Below are 18,482 nucleotides of genomic sequence, written 5' to 3'. Positions count from 1 at the left end.
TTGAGTTTCAGACGCCTCCCATTTCATCCATTTTGTGGGTCCCTAACACCACAGATCAGTATTACTTTGTCAATCTCAAAACACACGAACACAGCGAGAGAGAGAGCTCATTGAAGACAGGGAATATGAGAAGCAAAAGATCCATACTGTAGTGTAATCTTTACAGGTCGTGAAGGTTAAGGTTACGCAACTCATTTCATACGAGCCATGACGGTTTGCTGCTCTAAGAGACAAGATTTTGCTTACATCTTATAGATATGGAGATAGCATATCTGGCTCCAGTGTGATAAGAATAATGAGAGATGAAGAGGGAGAGGAGAGATGCTCGTGCTTATTTCAAATCCTTCAGCCACAGCCAGCACATGACAGCGTCGTGGACATACAGCGATGTGATCTCATATCCTGAGAAGGGGAGCTTGGGCATATGTCCTACAATATGTCAGTGTACACTCACAAATAAATCAACACACACACACACACACACACACACACCCCTTTAACAAAGCCTGTTACATCATTCACCATGACAAATGCTTTGGGCTAACTGGGTCCCTGTGAGACATGGCTTCGTCCTCTGCCATGCCGTGCCAGCAACGCCAAGGGATCAGTTACCATTCAATCCCATCAGCCCCTGCATCCACCCCCCCAACCTTCCCTCTCATTTGTGCAGAGCTGGCCTCCACTCCTTGTTTGAGTCACTGTCATTCATGGTGCCAGCATCACTTTGAAGTGCTTCGGTGATGAAAATGGGGGGATGGGGTTGGTGAGGGTGTTTGTGGCAGAGTAACATACTGTATTGATATCAAGCGTGTGAAATATGACGCCATTTACTGAAATGTTTGTTTTCGTAGGACATTTTCATCTCTTCGCAGTTCTATAAGCCGTAATGTTGTAGACTGTAAACCCATCAATATTTATGTATTGTATAGGTTGTAACAAAGGGCCAGGGGATATGAAGTGAGAATCAAAGATCTCAATATTTATATTTCTAACCAATTGCATGTAGGGTTGACTATGGGTGTACTCACAAAATATTAACACAATGAGATTTTTGATGAATAATCATCAGTAATAACAACTGGGAAAAGAAGTGTGTGTGCATGTCGAGCTAGACAAAACATACTTAACTGCAACTGAGTGGGTAAATAATCAAATCAAATCAAATCAACTCAATTTATATTTATTCATACATATAAAATGCAGCCCAAAGTGCTTACATTAAAATAAAATTAAATACAACAAACCCCCTTCACATCCCCAATCCCTGCACCCTTATTCTTGTTACACACAGACACACACACACACACACACACACACGCACACACACACACACACACACACACACACACACACACACACACGACACGATTTTCCTCAGGAATCAATAAGGCAATCCATAAATAATCAGATTGATAAGCAGAATCGATATCAATACAAAAAGGTTCAGCAAATGTAATCACTCTCCTGTAATGCAACCTTTTTAAAATAAAATCTATGATAATATCTATACTGAAATGACAATATAAATATAATATTGATAAATCGCCCAAATGACTAGGCGCCCTGTGTAATGTCTGATTGGCCACAGCGCCTCTCAGCTCTTTCTGGTGTTTCACCGTCTTTCAGCAAAATGTTTTGGTTTTACAGCCGGCAGCTAACTGTGTTGGTCTGTTTACCATCATCACTTCATCACCAGAAACACAACCCTAATGAATGAATTTAAAGGATAATTACGGTTTATTTTAACATTGGTCTCATTTTCTTAATCTTGAACATCATTTACGATGACCAGAGTTCAGATTTGGGAACATGGAAAGACAACAACAATGAAGTCTAACAGAGCAAATTTCAATTCAAAAAACTTTATTTGTCCCCGGGGGGCAATTCAGGGGCAGTCAAATTATCAGACAGGTTGTAGACAAGCTGGTCAAACTGCCAAAATACTACAGTAAGGCAATATTAAAGCAGTGAAAGGTAGAGTTAAACGCTTTTCTAAAAATATTGTTGAATATGTTTTTTAGAACTGAACCATAACCCTTCTCCTCACTGGACTTGGGTTAATTAACTCAGGGCCCTTTTTTACACCCATTCACACAGATAATCGTACTGATGAGAGGAGGCTACCTGCCCATCATCTTAACTTATCTAATGTGAAACCCCATTCACGCACCACGCAGCATGGGGAGCACTTTGGGGTTCAGTGTCTTGCCCAAGGACGCTTTAACACTTGGACTGGAGGAGCCGATCTTTCGATTGGAGGACGACCCGCTCTACCTTTGAGCCACAGCCGCCCCCAATTAATAACAGGTAAACCTAGTATAAGGGATTTCCTGCTCACATATCTGCTTATCAAGGTATCACACCAATGGTACATGGACTCATTCATAGTCAAAGCCACTGCATTGCATCGCATCAGAGACATCACAGCACTAACTCCGCCAAGGTTAGCTGTTCGATTACCATGGAGGCTGAGACTGCTGACTGCCTTCCTCATCCCTATTAGTGAACCTTTTTTTCCCCTAGCCAGCTCACCCACCTCTCCACCCCTCCACCCCTCCAATACACACACTACACTACCTCGAATGACTACTCTGAATGATTAAATCAATCCGAGCTCCAGTACTACTAAGTGTTCTCTCTATTCTCCTCCATTCCTGCTCCCTCCCACTTTCCTTCTCTCCTCCTTCCCCATGGACCTCCAGTAGCTGAGGCCTCCTACCGATTTGTGAAGCTGGCTTGGAGCTGCACAGCGAACACCCATAACTCATGCAACAGCACCCACCCGCGGGCCTGCAGCACTATCAAAGAGCTCAGCTGAAATGGAAGAAGAGGCTGTCAGCGGGAACGGCTCAATCGCTGGGGCTCTGATTTCCACACAGGCGAGTAGAAGATGCACATTTGGCTCGTGCAGATCGATCCACATCATTTCATGCCATGGTGGTGCCTGCGGGCTCCCATGATGCTCTGTGGTAGTGCTGCCTCGGGGTGACTTCAGTGAACTTGCTGAAAAGCAGAAGTAATGCAAGCCTAACACCTCGACACAAATAGAGGGTCACACAGCAACAGCTCAGCCTGGCCCTGCATAAATTCCAGTTTGCAGTGGGGATACTAGCAGAATAAGAGGATTACAGTGTTTCCCGCAGATATGGTGATGACAAGTTAGCGCAGACACCATAGCAACAACAGAGGAAATGTGAAGTGGTTACATTTTTACACATTTTTCAAAGTAGGACACAAAACAGCTTAGCTAAGCTTTACTTGTTGGAGAATTATCAGCCAATGAATTTGGCCTAACTACTGGATTCTAGTGCTGATGAGTAGGCTTGATTTGTCTTGTAGTCTCATATGATGTGTCTGCTTGGCAAATGTTCATTACTGTGTGTGTGTGTGTGTGCATGTGGGTGTGTGTGTGTGTGTGTGTGTGTGTGTGTGTGTGTGTCTGTAGCATAGGCATTGCCATATCCAGTATCTGGTTCCATGGCTGAAAGAGTAGAAATAAACACTGCAGCACTGCCCTCTATGCTGCAAAGCCCTGCAGTAGCCTCAATTGATTTCATCACAGCCACAACATCGGGTGGCACAGAGACCCTCATTTGCAGTGCTCCTCCATGATACCCTGATCTCTGAGAAATCTACAATTGAAATAGAGGGAGAGCGAGAGCTAGGAAGAGGGACAATATGCTTTATTAATGAGGCCAAAAATGCACTTAAGAGAAGTTCCCAATTAAGCTGTCATAAACTAAAAATGAGTCACAACCAATCACCCAAATCCTTTGTAATGGGACGGTGTAAGTGTCACTTTCCACACTCCCTTATAGTCCAACAAGAATTTTCTGCTGTATGAGGCAGGAAAGACAGCTTGCATCTAGCATCTCTCAGACCCAGCTGGGCAAAGCTCCTGGCCTTCACCCTCCCGAGAAGACCGCTGCGGCGCGAGCCCTGCACATCAAAAACTCTCCCACATATAAAGCCCGTCATTGATGAATAGGCTGGCATCTCCTCTGCCACTGACAGTGTCCCTTTATGTTTCCTGCCAGCTCTTAAGTAGGGGAGAAAAACATTTTCCTGTCTTTATTTGACAGCCTCTTCAAAAGGCCATCTCGCATGACCTCATAAATTAGCTGTCAGTTCACTGCTTGGCCAGAGCGACATACATGGAAATGAACACATAGAATATGTATTCTTTTTCTACTTGCTGTATATGCAAAAATCAAAATAGGCCTACGACTCGGGGATTTCTCAATTCATGTAAACAACGGATAAAATTCTGTTTTCTAACTGTAATTTGCAGTTGTACAAAGTAAAGGATATCATCGGCCTTGTGAGAGGTTAAACACCTGGATCTCCGCACCAGCTAGTTGGACCAGTCCCAGTCTGGTCCTGGTCCTGGTCCAGTCCCAGCCTGGTCAGATGCATACATGAACTGATGAAGCCTCTTGGATGAGAGGTGAAACGTCTTCCTAGACAAATAACCAAGTCCAGTTGCTTTTGACTGAAATTGCTTTGGGGATAACGATGACCTGGACAAATGAGAACATTCACAGGCACAGAGTAAAGGCAAATGCCACCCTCAGGTACTCTAAATTTTATTTGTCCTGGCTATTTCCCTCAGCCATCCTTGTTTATTTAAAATGTAATACTTATGGCCAAAAGATGGTTAGTTTAGCTTAGCATAAAGACTGGAATTAAGAGGGAAAAAGCTCTGTCCAGGTAAAACAAAATAGCTGTGACCACGTAGGCGTATGCGCCCTTTATTCACCTGAAGTATCGGGAGCACACTTCCACCGTTCATGGGCTAACTCGAACAGAGAGACCCCCAGCTACAACTAAATCCATTCTTCGCGTTAAACTAACTTATGGTAAGTACACACACACACACACTCAAACACACACACACACACACACACACGCACACCCACACACACCTCAGCCTCCTGGGATGACAGCTGTGGTCGGTGAAGGGTGGGGAAAGAACGACAGAGCTAGCTATAGAATAGAAGGGTGCAATGACTTCCTAATGTCTTGTAGTCACTGGGAGGTTGCCAGGTAACCAAGGCACAATTTGAAGTATTTACACTTTGTTTCTCTATTGCAGATTAAACAAATTACACATAAATGTTTTTAATGAGCTAGATGTGGGCGCTAGGCCCAGCATGAGAGTGGTATCAAACCTCTCATCTTCCTTTCAGCCAGAACACAAATAAATGCAACAACCATCAAAGTGGAGTGTAAAATGAAGGCTATCACAGAGTGTAGGTCATTTCTGCCATTAAAGGATTTCTGTTTCAGGGTGTGATGAACACTCCCTTCATCAACACTGAAGGTTATTGCTGAAGAAACACGTCTTTATTCAATTGCTGTCTTCGTAGTTCATTAAAAGCAGTGCATTACTCACTACTTATTTCTAAGACTTCTGTAATATTGATCTCATTATTCAGTATTCCCTGATTTTTCACTAAAACTCCCCGAATTGATTCATGTATTCTCTCTTACCTCCCAGACCTCAATTACACCTCCTGTGAATGCTCAGGAAAACTAAATAGTAGAGCTCAGCGCAGCAGGAGAGCCAACATCAGTGTGGGTGGAAGTATCTAATTCTCTAATGAGATTCACACATAACTGCATACATTTACACTCGTAAAGATCATTTTCTCTCTCTAGACTAAAGCTGTTTCTGGCTGAGGAGGAGTCTGGCACGAATCCCATCCTGTCAGTGGGCTGTGTGTCAAGAAATAATAAAGGGAATGAGTGTATTTCCCAAACTGTTGGACTTTACCTTGTATAGAATGGGTAATAACACATATAACAAAAACACAACTGATATGTATCATATCACAGCAACTAAACTAATCGTTATAACCAGGTCCTTGCAAATAGGTAAAGCGTTGAATGAAGCCTGGTTGCTGAGCTAGCCACCTGTGACGGCACCTGGCACTTAAAGTGGCTGCACCCTTAATTATGCAGAACTTTAAGCCTTGATATAATTTAAACAAATGAGTTGTATAAAATCCCTGAACAGTTTGGGGAAATTGGTTAAAGACCAAAAAATGTTTTTGTGCCAGGCTTTAAACATGTTTATGAATGCCATGGGTGCCAAACTGATCCAGTAAAGGGCCGTGTGGCTGCAAGTTTTCATTCCAACCAATCAAAAACACACCTGGTCCAACAAATCAACTGTGTGAAGACAGTTCAGGTGATTGGGTAAGTCGAGTCAGGTGTGTTCTTGCTTGGTTGGAATGAAAACCTGCAGCCACAGCGGCCCTTTACTGGATCAGTTTGACACCCATGATGTATGCTGTAAAGTTGGGCATTTTAACATGAGGATCTATGGGGATCGACTCGCTTTTGAAGGAACTGCAGCTTCCATGTTGGCTCCATTTTACAGCCCTGGATGTTACTGCTTGGTATTAACATCCAATTACTATGGAAGAAAAATGGAGCAAAGTGCATCTGGGGGGGGGGGGGGGGGTTTAAGAGGGCAGTAATTGGCTCTGGTGGTGCAGTGCACCAAGGACAGTTCGCCTGAGATTTGACCTCAGCTCTGACACGACTAAAATGCCATATGGCCGACCTTTTCTGCAAGACTGCCTTTAACATGAGAGCTTTCTCAATTTACTCGTTCCTCTAAAAATCTTCATGGGAGGGAGTTTTGGCATAAAGATGTCCTTTTCAGTGGAACAGACATCAAGCTGTACTCTTCAGAAGGCTGGGCCTGCACTCAGTGGAAAGATCAAGAGGACGGGGTTTTCCCACACTACGGACCATCTACTCATGATTCACTTTTCACTCCTTATCCAAGTCCAATGAAGCCAGCAGAAAAAAAGAAGAGATGCAAAATCATCAAAATGGATGCCCTCCACTCTATAACTACAAGTGCAGTGATTCGATCCATGCAAAGCCCAATAATCATCAAAACTGCTCTTGACTATGAGTGCTTTAAAAGCCTTCAGGAATTAGTCGTATTAGGAAAGAGTCACCTCCTCTGAAATAGAGAAAAACAATGTGGCATCCTCACCATGGGGGCTCACCACGCAAAGGACAGGCAAGACTTCCGTGCACTGTTTGCCAGATGGAGGGGGAAGGCAAAGACCTTGGCGTTCTGACCTCAGAAATTCTCACTCCAGACTGCAGAGTTAAGTGTTGTAGCCTACTAGCTCATCAAGTTCCCCCCAAGCTTTCTTTGTGAAGCAATTATCTACTGATGCAAACAAATTACAGCTACTGTTCAGGTGCCTCATCCCCCCCTTGAAGCATCTAATGATGTGCCAACTTCATTTCACACTTTCAGGCTCCAGTGCAAACGTCAAAGAGGAACAAAGCGACGAATGATCGACAAGAAAGGCTGCAGGCAGATTGGTATTCTGAAGAATTGCAAACTATAAAATGGCAATTAAATCCAAACTCTTTGTAATTTTCACTCATTGAAATATCAGTTGGCCAACGTGTTGCACCAGTTTGTCAGAGCTTTTCTTACATATTCATATATAATAATGTATTTTACAAAATCTAGAGTGAATGAAACTCATCACCACTGACCTAATGTTAATTTAATTTACTGTATCATGTTGCAGCACGGTGTTGTGGTGGTTAGCACTGTCGCCACTGTTAGCAAGAGGGTTTCTGGTTCAAATCCCGGCTGGGGCTCTTCTGTGTGGAGTTTGCATGTTCTCCCCGTGTCAGCCTGGGTTTTCTCCGGGTTCTCTGGTTTCCTCCCACAGTCCAAAGACGTGCAGGTGTTCGGTTCATTGATATCTTTAAATTGTCCGTAGGTGTGAATGTGAGTGTGAGTAGTTGTCCGTCTCTGTTTGTCTCTATGGGCCCTGCGATAGACTGGCGTCCTGTCCAGGGTGTACCCGATGTCAGCTGGAATCAGCTACACTCCCCCCCCGCGACCACAATAGGGACAAGAGGTTGAAGATGGATGGATGGATGGATGGATGTTGCAGCACCGTTGTAAAATGCAATAATACTTAAGTATGTGTCATCTAACTTTGGTTGTAATTACTAAATACATTTCTAAATGATGCCACTTTATATTGCACACACCATTCCCACACAGACAGATACATGCTGTGTCACACCTCATAGCTCAGCATGTATAATTAAAAGTGTAATGTGCATGATGAATTTCATTTAGATATGATAAGTAGTTTTCCTGATAACTAACAATAAAACATAACCAGAGATAGTCAAATAGTGACGAGAACTGTCATCTTAGAGGAGACACGGAAATGTTGTTTTTCCGTGTCTGCCTCCAATGTGTGGCCTGAGCTGATCCGTCCTCCTGTGTTTACGCTGCATAGGACGGCTCCAGTGATTACAATTAAGCAGCTCTTATCCCTGGACATAATCAAGGCAGGCCAGAATGTAGAGGGCGGGGTTAATCCTCAAGAACCAAGTCTGGGAGTGGAGGAGGAGTGGGGCTCGGTGGTGGGTGCAGAGTATAGATAGACAGACAGATGAGCAGCAGACATACATGGTTTTTTTTGGTCACTGTCTCAAGTGGAAAACAGATGAACATATTAGCATACATACAATCCCTCAGTGAGACGATTCAGAACAGGTCTCTGTGTGCGCTTTACAGAGGGTACAGGTATACAGTTATATCAATCCACTGAGGGAGGGGGAGGGTGTGGGGGGGCAGGTTTCAGCCATATTCAGGAGAGAAATTCAATCAGCGCTCCGTGTTAATGCAGCGCCTGCGACACAGAGAGGGTGCAAGAAAGGGGAGTGGATTATCAGCGAGTCAGCATGTTACAGAGCTTAGGCCAGCTGATATTCTAATAACAACGCAGCCAGAGGTCCCAACAATTGGGTAGGAATATGATGATGCCACGGAAATCTGATTTAAAACCAATTTTGACACAAGCGTCATCGTGCGTCTGACCGCAGAGGGCTGCCTGGACTGACCCTGGCGTTTGAGGACACTACACAGCATCAGACGGAGAAAAAAAATTAAACCTACTGAGAGTATGAGTCATAATAAAAGCATACGACCGCAGACTGAAAATGTCTCCATTGGTAAAAACAAAGTGTTAGGGGTAATAAAGAATTTATGTTTATGAAGAACTAACCTTAATATGCATGCATTTTTACACAAGAAAATAATGATTGTATCGAGTACGTTGGACCAGTAATGTTTCAAGGATTTTCAATGCTATCATGATACTGTATGTAATCTATGGCTGGGTGACGCAGCGTGAGCCTTTAGAAATAACATCGGTAAAGGTTGCTTTACAGGCCAAGCATTCACTCTTCATTATACTAAGCTGCGACTGACAAAAGGATCACTGAACTGTCTGGACTGTAATCTTTAACAGCAGCAAAGCACATGTTGGCAATATCACATGATGGTGCACACAACTACTCAAATCCTAGTCCCACTCAGATATTATCAATATTACAACAATTCATCTCCTGGCTGTTCCCAAACTCATTCAGCTGGAAAATGAATATTTGAGTAGTTATAGACCGATACATCAGCCAGCCAATATTTGCATTTTGTAGGTGTATCATATCTGTTGATGCGGTCCGATGTGGGCTGCTGCGTTTGCGGATATTTTTTTCCCCGCAGGCGTCCACAGGCAGCTCTGTGTTGCAGGAGACGCTTTTTTTAAGTTCAATAAATGTTCCTTTTTTAAATTGAGACTCATTTGTTATCATCATTGTGTAATGATGTAAAGTTTTTGGCAGTTTTTACAGATTTTTTATTATACAGGACAGACAGGAAATGGGGCGAGAGGGGGGGGGGACATGCAGCAAAGGGCCGCAGGTAGGAGTCGAACCCGCAGCCGCTGCCTCGAGGCTGCTCTTACCACTGCGCCCCTGGCCACCCCATCTTTGTGTCGGCTAAGGCTGATAAAATCCATATCGGTCGATATTTGAGTTTTCAGTTCAATTTATTTTTAGTACAGTTGTTAAAGAAGAAGAAGAACATTAGAGCACTTCAGTATATACAGACCTGCTAGGATAAACAGTGTAGCCCAAAAATATAAATAGAAATGAATATATAATATAAAATATAAAAAAATATGGCTACTTCCCTCATGATTTAGCTTTTATTGTGTTTCGGTTATAAGCAAAAGGAAACTATATTAAATAGGAAAATGTAGAGAATACAGGCCATCGTTCAAAACATTTTAACACACGGTCCTACTGCAGACCTCATGTCTGGGGAGCCCAAGTCTGTGAGGTGTCACTTCCAGTTAGCAGTTCCTGACCTCTCTCATTTCTTCATGACTCTAAGTAGCACTAACATAACATTGTCAAACAGCCACTAAACCAGCTAAATATTATTTCTTGTAGTGTTATATATAAAAGAAATACTATGCTAAATGACCTAAATAAATTCAACCTGGTGGTATGAGGTAAAGGGCAGAGGATGGTAGCCTGTTGGAGAAGGCAACATTAAGTCCTATAAAGCCATGTGAAACATATGCTAATCAGTCAGTCAGTCATCTTCAACCGCTTGTCCCTGTCGGGGTTGCGGGGGGCTGGAGCCGATCCCAGCTGACATTGGGCGTGAGGCGTGATACACCCTGGACAGGACGCCAGTCTATCGCAGGGCACATAGAGACAGACAACCACTCACACCTACGGGCAATTTAGAGTCACCAATTAACCATCACGGGCATGTCAATCCTTTGAAATAAACTAAAAACATAAACTTCTTGTGTTGTCAATGGAATGTCAGTGTTTAAGTTTAGTGATTAATGCATACCTAAACATACCTGCCATAGGCATGAAACACAACAATTATGCTACAAATCTATACCAGATAACATAAGAATTACAGTGCATAACTTTCCGTAGGCATATGTACGAACAGTGAATGAGAACTGCCGGATACTTACAAAGAAGTAACAGTAAAGTAAGTTTATCAGTCTGTGCACAAAGGAGTTCCATTACCTGTAAAACTAGGCTTCTTTGCCTTTATACTTTTGTGGCAGAAGAATAAGGGATGATGCATCTCACGCCTTGGGACCCTACTCTCTTTTCAGTAGCTCACCAGAAAAAGTTTATAGCGTTTAAGACATTAAAAACATGCAGGTATTTTGCGCACAACTTCCCAAAATCCCCTGCTAGAGTAGCCACACCGTCTATTGTTTACAAAACTTCTACATTTAACCCCTTGACAGTGGCAATCGATATAATTCTAACACAGTTCTGGAGACAAAGACGTGTGTTATAGCCGTCGCAGGATGGGCTATTTAGAACAACAGGTGCCAAGACGACAGAGCTGTGCCAGGATGGGTGTCCGAGGGACTAGGGAGAAGGAAGGCCAAGGAGGTTGGAGGTGCATGTTAATCACTTAAGGAGCAGGAGGCAGAGCTCTGCAGGTGTCTGCCCAACAAAGAACCATTCACTCTGGGCCGGGACCGGCGCAGACCGCTTAAGTCAGCCCGCGCAAGCCACAAAACACAGCTCATGCATGATATTACACAATAGAACAGAAGAGCTCTGAATCGAACATTTCAGTGTCCACGTGCTGTAAATACACAGGAATAAAACTCTGAGTGTCACTTTAAAATAATTAATGGGCACTTTGAGACGTCTGCGGATAATTACCACTCTGTGTTAGTCATTTAAGAAATACTGCACAGATTTACAACACGATTTCTTCTTTAGGCGTTAAGCGTAGAATTTCATCCTTACCATTGCTGCTTCGCTGTAATTCCCATGCATGCTCGGTAATGAAATGCTACACTGACCATGAAACTATAATGAGGTATGTATAAGGATAATATGATTAACATAGCATAAGCTATCACTGCAGAGCTTAGCTGGTAATGTTTATGTTCATATGTAAAGGGTCATTTTAATAGGTAATTTCTTCTCTATTGCTGGTGCTGAAAGGCACATGATAAAAGAAACAGTGATAAACTAATTTACACTGTGTGTGTGTGTGTGTGGGGGGGGGGGGTACACAAACAGGACCTATACTTGCAATTAAGGAGAGATGTTAGAGCGAGGGGGCTGCCAGTGACCAGCGCCCCGAGCAGTTGGGGGTTCAGTGCCTTGCTCAACAGCACCTCGGCAGTGCCCAGGAGATGAACTGGCACTGGCACTGGCAGATGAACCAGCGACCCTGCGGTTCCCAGCCAAGTCACCTATGGACGGAGCTACTACCGCAAGGTGGGTGTATTTGCAGGGTCTTTGACTGAAATGAAATCGTCGCAGATAAAAAGACATGCAGTGATGTATGTATTGTAAACGCTTCTAAACAAGCACACATTGTAACATGTTATAACAGGAAAAGCACGGGTGTAATCAATATTATTAACGAGGGCTGTGCTCAATTTAAACTTTGCCTGTCCAGAGTTGGACTATTCAAATTCAAAAAACTTTATTTGTCCCCGGGGGGCAATTCAGGGCACACAGAGCAGCAAATAACGTCAGTGCAACTATACAAAAACATTTTAACCTATCAACAAGAATAAAGTGTAAGAGAAGAATAAGTGTCAGGATGTTAGTGTGTTAGTACAGGTTCGAATCCAGTCACAGAGTTAGATACGAAGAACAGCAGAGAGGAAAGTGTCTAGATGTTAGTACAAGTTGAACACACACAAGTCACAGTTAGATACATAGAACATCGTCGGCGTGAGATGTAGAAAGACATGCGTGTATCAGATGTAAGCAGACATGTGAACGGGTGTATATGATGATCTATACTGTAACTGTTGGCGTACCGATACACACAACACTGCTGATACACTTCTATGAGACAGAGGTGTCATAGATGGTATTAATCATTATGCGTTTCCTGCTGCGATGACTCAAAATGTCTGTTTGGGTTTTAGTGAAAGCTGAAGTCTGTAACTTCTATAAAAAATATGTAAAAAGTGTAACTTTATCATGACAGTACTATTAAACTGTCTATCCCTCATTTCACAGCTAAACGATGCACTAGAGTTTGTATGTTTCAGAAAACACGTTATGTGAGAAATAGGCAATACGGCATCAGAATCCTGATTCATATTTGATCAGCGCCACCTAGTTTCAGTTTGACTGGAGTTCATGAGCAGTCGATGACAATGCGTCAGGGACTCCTCAGCTCTGATTGGTCGTCAGTCAGGCGTGGTGGAATCTAGCTGATGCCAGTAGTTTTTTTCAGTCAAAGTCCCTTAATCCCTGTTCTTGTGTAACTGCATGCTGCAAGAAGGAAGAGCAATTGAATTGATGCTCTAAAACTCTGAAAGAACATATACATGTGTAGTAAGTGTAACTAATGTGGCTAATAAAAAAACAATCTGAAGGATCTGCAGGGAAATGTAAGGAATTTTAACATTTGATGAATTGTTTTATTCGTTAAAATTTGAATGGATAAATCATTTATTTACAGTTCATGATATATGCATGAGTTGTCACTCAATGTGTCTCACGGCCTTGTAGGTCCAGCCTGAATAGACTACATATCTGTTAGCAATACTCACTGTGAGAGAGAGAGAGAGAGAGAGAGAGAGAGAGAGAGAGAGAGAGAGAGAGAGAGAGAGAGAGAGTGTGTGAGAGAGAGAGAGAGAGAGAGAGAGAGAGTGTATGTGTCTATGTGTGTGTTTGTCTTATGGCCTATTGCACTGGCTGCAACTGTTATTGCAGTGTGTTGCAAAACCAATTATTGCACTGGGACTTCTTTTGGGTTTACTACTCTCCTTTTTCAAGTGCAATGAGGGCGTCTGATGTAAATATCAATACAAAATGTTGCTTCCTGGCTATTTTGACACTGAGGTATTTTTGTAAGCCTTCTGAAACAAGCAACTGTGAAAAATCCAAGACCTATACCCCTCATCACACAAGTTGTTTTTTTCTTTACAGGGAAACATTTCACACAGTTGTCAGAGCAAAGGGTCAGTGTCCACAGCTAGGGCTGGGTGATATGGCCAGAACCTCCTGTCCCGATATATAGGTCCAATATAGGTCGTTTCATGTGTTGATAATTATCTGCAATTTTCATGCACGACAATGCCCCCTGTCACACTGCAAAATGGTTTACGCAGTTTCTTGAAGCTAAGAATATTGAAACAATGAAATGTCTAGCCCAGAGTCCAGAGAACCCCTTAGAGCAGGGGTGTCAAAGTGATCCAGTAAAGGGCCGCTGTGGCTGCAGGTTTTCATTCCAACCAACCAAAAACAAACCTGACTTGAGTCAAGCAATCACCCGAATTGTCTTCACACAGTTGATTTGTTGGACCAGGTGTGTTCTTGCTTGGTTGGAATGAAAACCGCGCAGACACAGTGGCCCTTTACTGGATCACTTTGACACCAATGCCTTAGAGAATCTCTGGAAAATCCTTGGCAACAAAGTAATGGCTAAGAAACCCACTACAGTCACCCAAGAATATATATACACACACACTGTATATATAGTATGTATATACATCCAAATGCAGCAGACAACCTAGAGGAATGATTGGTATTAAAGGGGGGCTTAATGAAATATGAAAGAAGCTCCTCATTATGTTTTTGCAATGACTACATTATAAAGCATATAGAATGGATTTCGGACACATTTCTGAAGGAGGTATGGTAAAACAGGTGGTTTAGTAGCATTTCAGCCATCACCTCACTCCGTGACTATTAGTTTAATTGCTGCAGGAGCACTAAAACATGATTATGGATGTGCAATCTACTTGTGAAGCACCTGTCAATGTGTTCCCCCAGTCCTGACCAATATAGACAATATAGGAAATGAAGGGATAGATGGAGTGAAGCAAGGAATCATATTCGGATTGTGTTTTGGCAAGTCAGCTTCAGCGGAGCGAGAGAAAGGCAGGATCAGACAGTAACCCGCTTCTATATATACTGTACCACCAAATTGTCAACATGCTACAGAGCTAACAGTTAGGAATACAGCATCTTCTTCAGGCACCATACTTCCTTCTAAATGAGTGTATCAGAGCATGAACTGCTCTTGAGATTAAAGCTGACCTTAGATATTGTCAAGTCCATAAGAAAAATTGTATTTCAACATTTAGGATCGTGAAGAGGTGATAAAAGAATTAGTCCCGTAGACAAAAAACAGTCCATTTCGATCTGGGCTCAGATATGCTGGGCTAAAAAAGTTGTTTTTTATGGTTTGTCACAATAACTGTTATAATATATATAATAATGTGTTTGTCACAATGTGCAGCTATTAGTTTGGTTGGTCTATAATTGGCTTGTCAACTTGTGAGTATGGTCGTGAATTTTAACAACAGTCCTTTTTGCCTCAGGAAATACAGACTATATAATAGAGGACAAGACAAAGGTGTTACATTTTGTCAGCAGAGAGGAAAGCGTATCAACCAGGAAACAGATAAAAAAAGGATTTTTTAACATTTGCATTCATGGGAAGTCTTCTTCCTTTCCCTTGGTTCCAAGGTATTTGTCAGTTTTCAGCACAATAACAGGTGGTGTGGAGATTTAAGTCCTGTCCAGAGACTTCTCTGTGTTTGAGCTGCAAATGTTATGCTCCAAATCGACTACTTCCTGATTGCCAGTGAGCCCAAAATGTACTTGAGTGTGAGGTGGTACTGACAGACGCATCTGATGAGACCTGTGCAAATATAACTCATATAAGTTATTGACACCAATGTGCCTACCATAAGCAAGTAATGAAGTGTTTCAGGGGGGAAGATCCTACAAACAACAATGCCTCCCTAGGGAGGCGCTCAGGGGGCATCCTTACTAGATGCCCGAACCACCTCAACTGGCTCCTTTCAACGCAAAGGAGCAGAAGCTACTCTCTGACATTGTGTTGCTGTACTGTGTAGTAACAGTGAGTGACGTATCACTTCTTATGATCTTATGAATCCAGGTCACATGATGGCAGCTGATTGGGTAAATGTGTCCCATATCTTTCCAATCAGTGACTTATTTTTGTGAATGTTTCTAAGGGCCCCAATAGGAGGCAAGTTTTCTTTCCCAGCGAGGTAAATTAATAAAAGCCTGGCCTATCTGGGGCCCCTGCACACCTGGGACTCCTGGGCCAGCCTGTGCATTAATCCACCTCTGCATATGTGTCACTTTCCCATAACTCGAGTTTGAATTCAGCAATGCAAAGGTTCCGTATCGGGAAAAAACAAGTAAAAGCTAAATTAACTGCTTAATGAGAAGTGCTATAATTGCATTCAACCACATCCTGAGGCCATTAGTGCTAGCAGGGTGTGAAAAAACTTGACCAGGACCAATGAGTCTACTGAGAGCTTCATTTGAGGCTCCATGATGGCCTCAAGTCGTTCAGTCATTCTGAGGGTTACTCGTGGGACTTGAACGCAGCACCATCAACCCAACAACAGCATCAGTCAGGGCAGTCTCTGACAGCCGCCCCTTGTCCTAATAAGGTAATTAGAGGAGGAGAAAACCGGAAGACTCTCCATGGTAACTCACTCACACACACGCAGACACACACACACACACACACACACACACACGCAGGAGGGGCAAAACAATGGACTAGTAAAGCGCGAGATGATTGACAGCTCGTTGCGCCTCGCGCTCGCTGCATCCATTAGCGATGAAAGCTCACAACAACACAGGACCGCACAGAATATATTACCTTTTATCAAAGTGTTTGGCACATTACGCTATTCGGCGGCATAACATATAGTCCCCCTCCACCGCCGTATCACGCTATAAACACCGACCATTTAACAAAAGCGTGATAAATCTGATCAAACACCCCGGGTCCGTGCGTCCTAATCAATACGCCTCATCCGAGCACCTGCTCACTCACCCGAGAGGGAGCCGACGGTGTATTTCCAGCTTTTCCACGTCAGTTTACAGTGTTATTACATCATTATTGTTATTATTATTCACATTATTATATACAGTATTGCATTGTTGTAGCTAATGGCACGGGCTAAAACTTGGCGTTGCAGGATAACCATCACATGCAAAGAGCAAGCAAAGAGGGCTGGTTCGTTACCTCAGTTTCTCCCGTTCATCCCGGTGCTCAGGAGCGAAGAGACTCTCCGGGGTGACGCGCAGTAGTCCGAGCCTCGACTACAACATAAATAAGGCTATTCTGCATGCAACTTGGCTGCTGCGCTGCAGGGAGGGAGAGCCTACTACTGAACCCTTCAGAGCTCAGACTGGAGTTGTCAGGCTGCTGCTGCTGCTGCTGCTGCAGGCGCGACCCATCAGTCCCGCCGCACACGCAGAGAGGAGGCTATCCTTTAAAAGTTACTTATCTCAGCCTCCTCAATGCGCCTGTCCTTAATTATGACTAATTAGTGACTGCGACGTAGTGCTGGATGGAAAGGCAGTGCAGCCTCTATCTATCTATCCCTCTCATCCACTACGGTGGTGGATGCTGTCGCTCACAGCAGGTGACTCCGCCCCTTCACCACTCGCGCAGTATTGAAGATTTGTAATGGATCGATCTGAAGAATTATTAATAAAGTGCTTTATTTTGTTTGATCGTATGTTATTTATTTCTAATTTGGTAGGCATATTCAATGCTATAAGCCTGGGTTAATGTATTATCCCGTTAACTCGTCCATTAAATGCCACAAATAACACACATTTACGTCTATTTTAGAGTTGTATTTTATATTTTATTTTATCATCTGTTCTTCTATTTCTCTATTGGGTACTTCTATTGTTATAGTAGGTTTAGCCTTTAGAGTTATACTGTGGCATTGTCAAGTCAGCACAATAACACAAATACAAAGAAAACGTCTTGTGGATATTCTTTCAAAGTAAAGGTGCAGGGGCCTACACAATCAACAGAACAATACACAGTATAGTAGTGGATATCTGTGAAGAAGAAATCAGCAAACAACAATTTATTAGATTTTACACTGAGTTATTGAGTCTTGCGTACATATGTTTCCTGTATGTTTGTATGTAGGTATGTTTGTATGTAGGTATTTAAGTTGTCCTGATGATCCGCGCTGTAATTATATAGCATTAAATCTTCAGCCTTGGAACTAAAGTCAATTTATATTCAGTCACATGATCAGAGTAATCAGTAATCAGGGGCCTACACAATCAACAGAACAATACATATTATAATAGTAGACATCTGTGCAGAAGAAATCAGCAAATGTGTTAGATTTTACATATTCAAATAGTGCACAACCTTCAGAGTAGTATATTATTTATATATATGAGTTATTGGGTCTTACATACAGGCAGTGGCAGATACAGGTGGTCATGTGCCCCTAGGCTACTGTTTGTTTGGGCTCCCCACATTATTAATCATGCTTTATTAGAAAAAACACACAGCCTAGAACAGATGAAGAGCCTGCAACCTTGAAAAATCCTGTTGATTTAGGAATTTTCTTTAGTAGATCTTGGTCCTGTTGTTCTTTCAGTTGTTCGGCTTTTCTCATTTGTGCAAACCTGGGGCCCCAAGGCTGCAGTTTAGGCCAGCCTACGCATTAATCAGCCTCTGAATACAGGCTGTTTTTCCTGTATGTATGTATGTATGTATTTAAGCTGTCCTGATATGCCTTGAATTAATTGGTGCTGTTGTTATATAGCACTGAAATCTTCAGCCT

General features: G+C 42.8%; 1 protein-coding gene across 1 annotated transcript in view; it reads right to left on the bottom strand.

Moving 5' to 3' along the window:
• The window catches only part of arvcfb (ARVCF delta catenin family member b), a 236,889-nt gene extending 219,935 nt beyond the window's left edge, over positions 1–16,954 (bottom strand). The window contains exon 1 of the mRNA XM_083912103.1: positions 16,904–16,954. The gene's annotated coding sequence lies outside the window, so the exon portion shown is untranslated. The remainder of the gene's footprint in view (positions 1–16,903) is intronic.
• Positions 16,955–18,482: the final 1,528 nt, after the last annotated feature.

Source organism: Echiichthys vipera (genome assembly GCF_963691815.1).
Source record: "Echiichthys vipera genome assembly, chromosome: 4".
NCBI lineage: Eukaryota > Metazoa > Chordata > Actinopteri > Perciformes > Trachinidae > Echiichthys > Echiichthys vipera.
The sequence above is the reverse complement of the archived record's forward strand: the minus strand, read 5'-3'. Positions and strand labels throughout refer to the sequence as shown.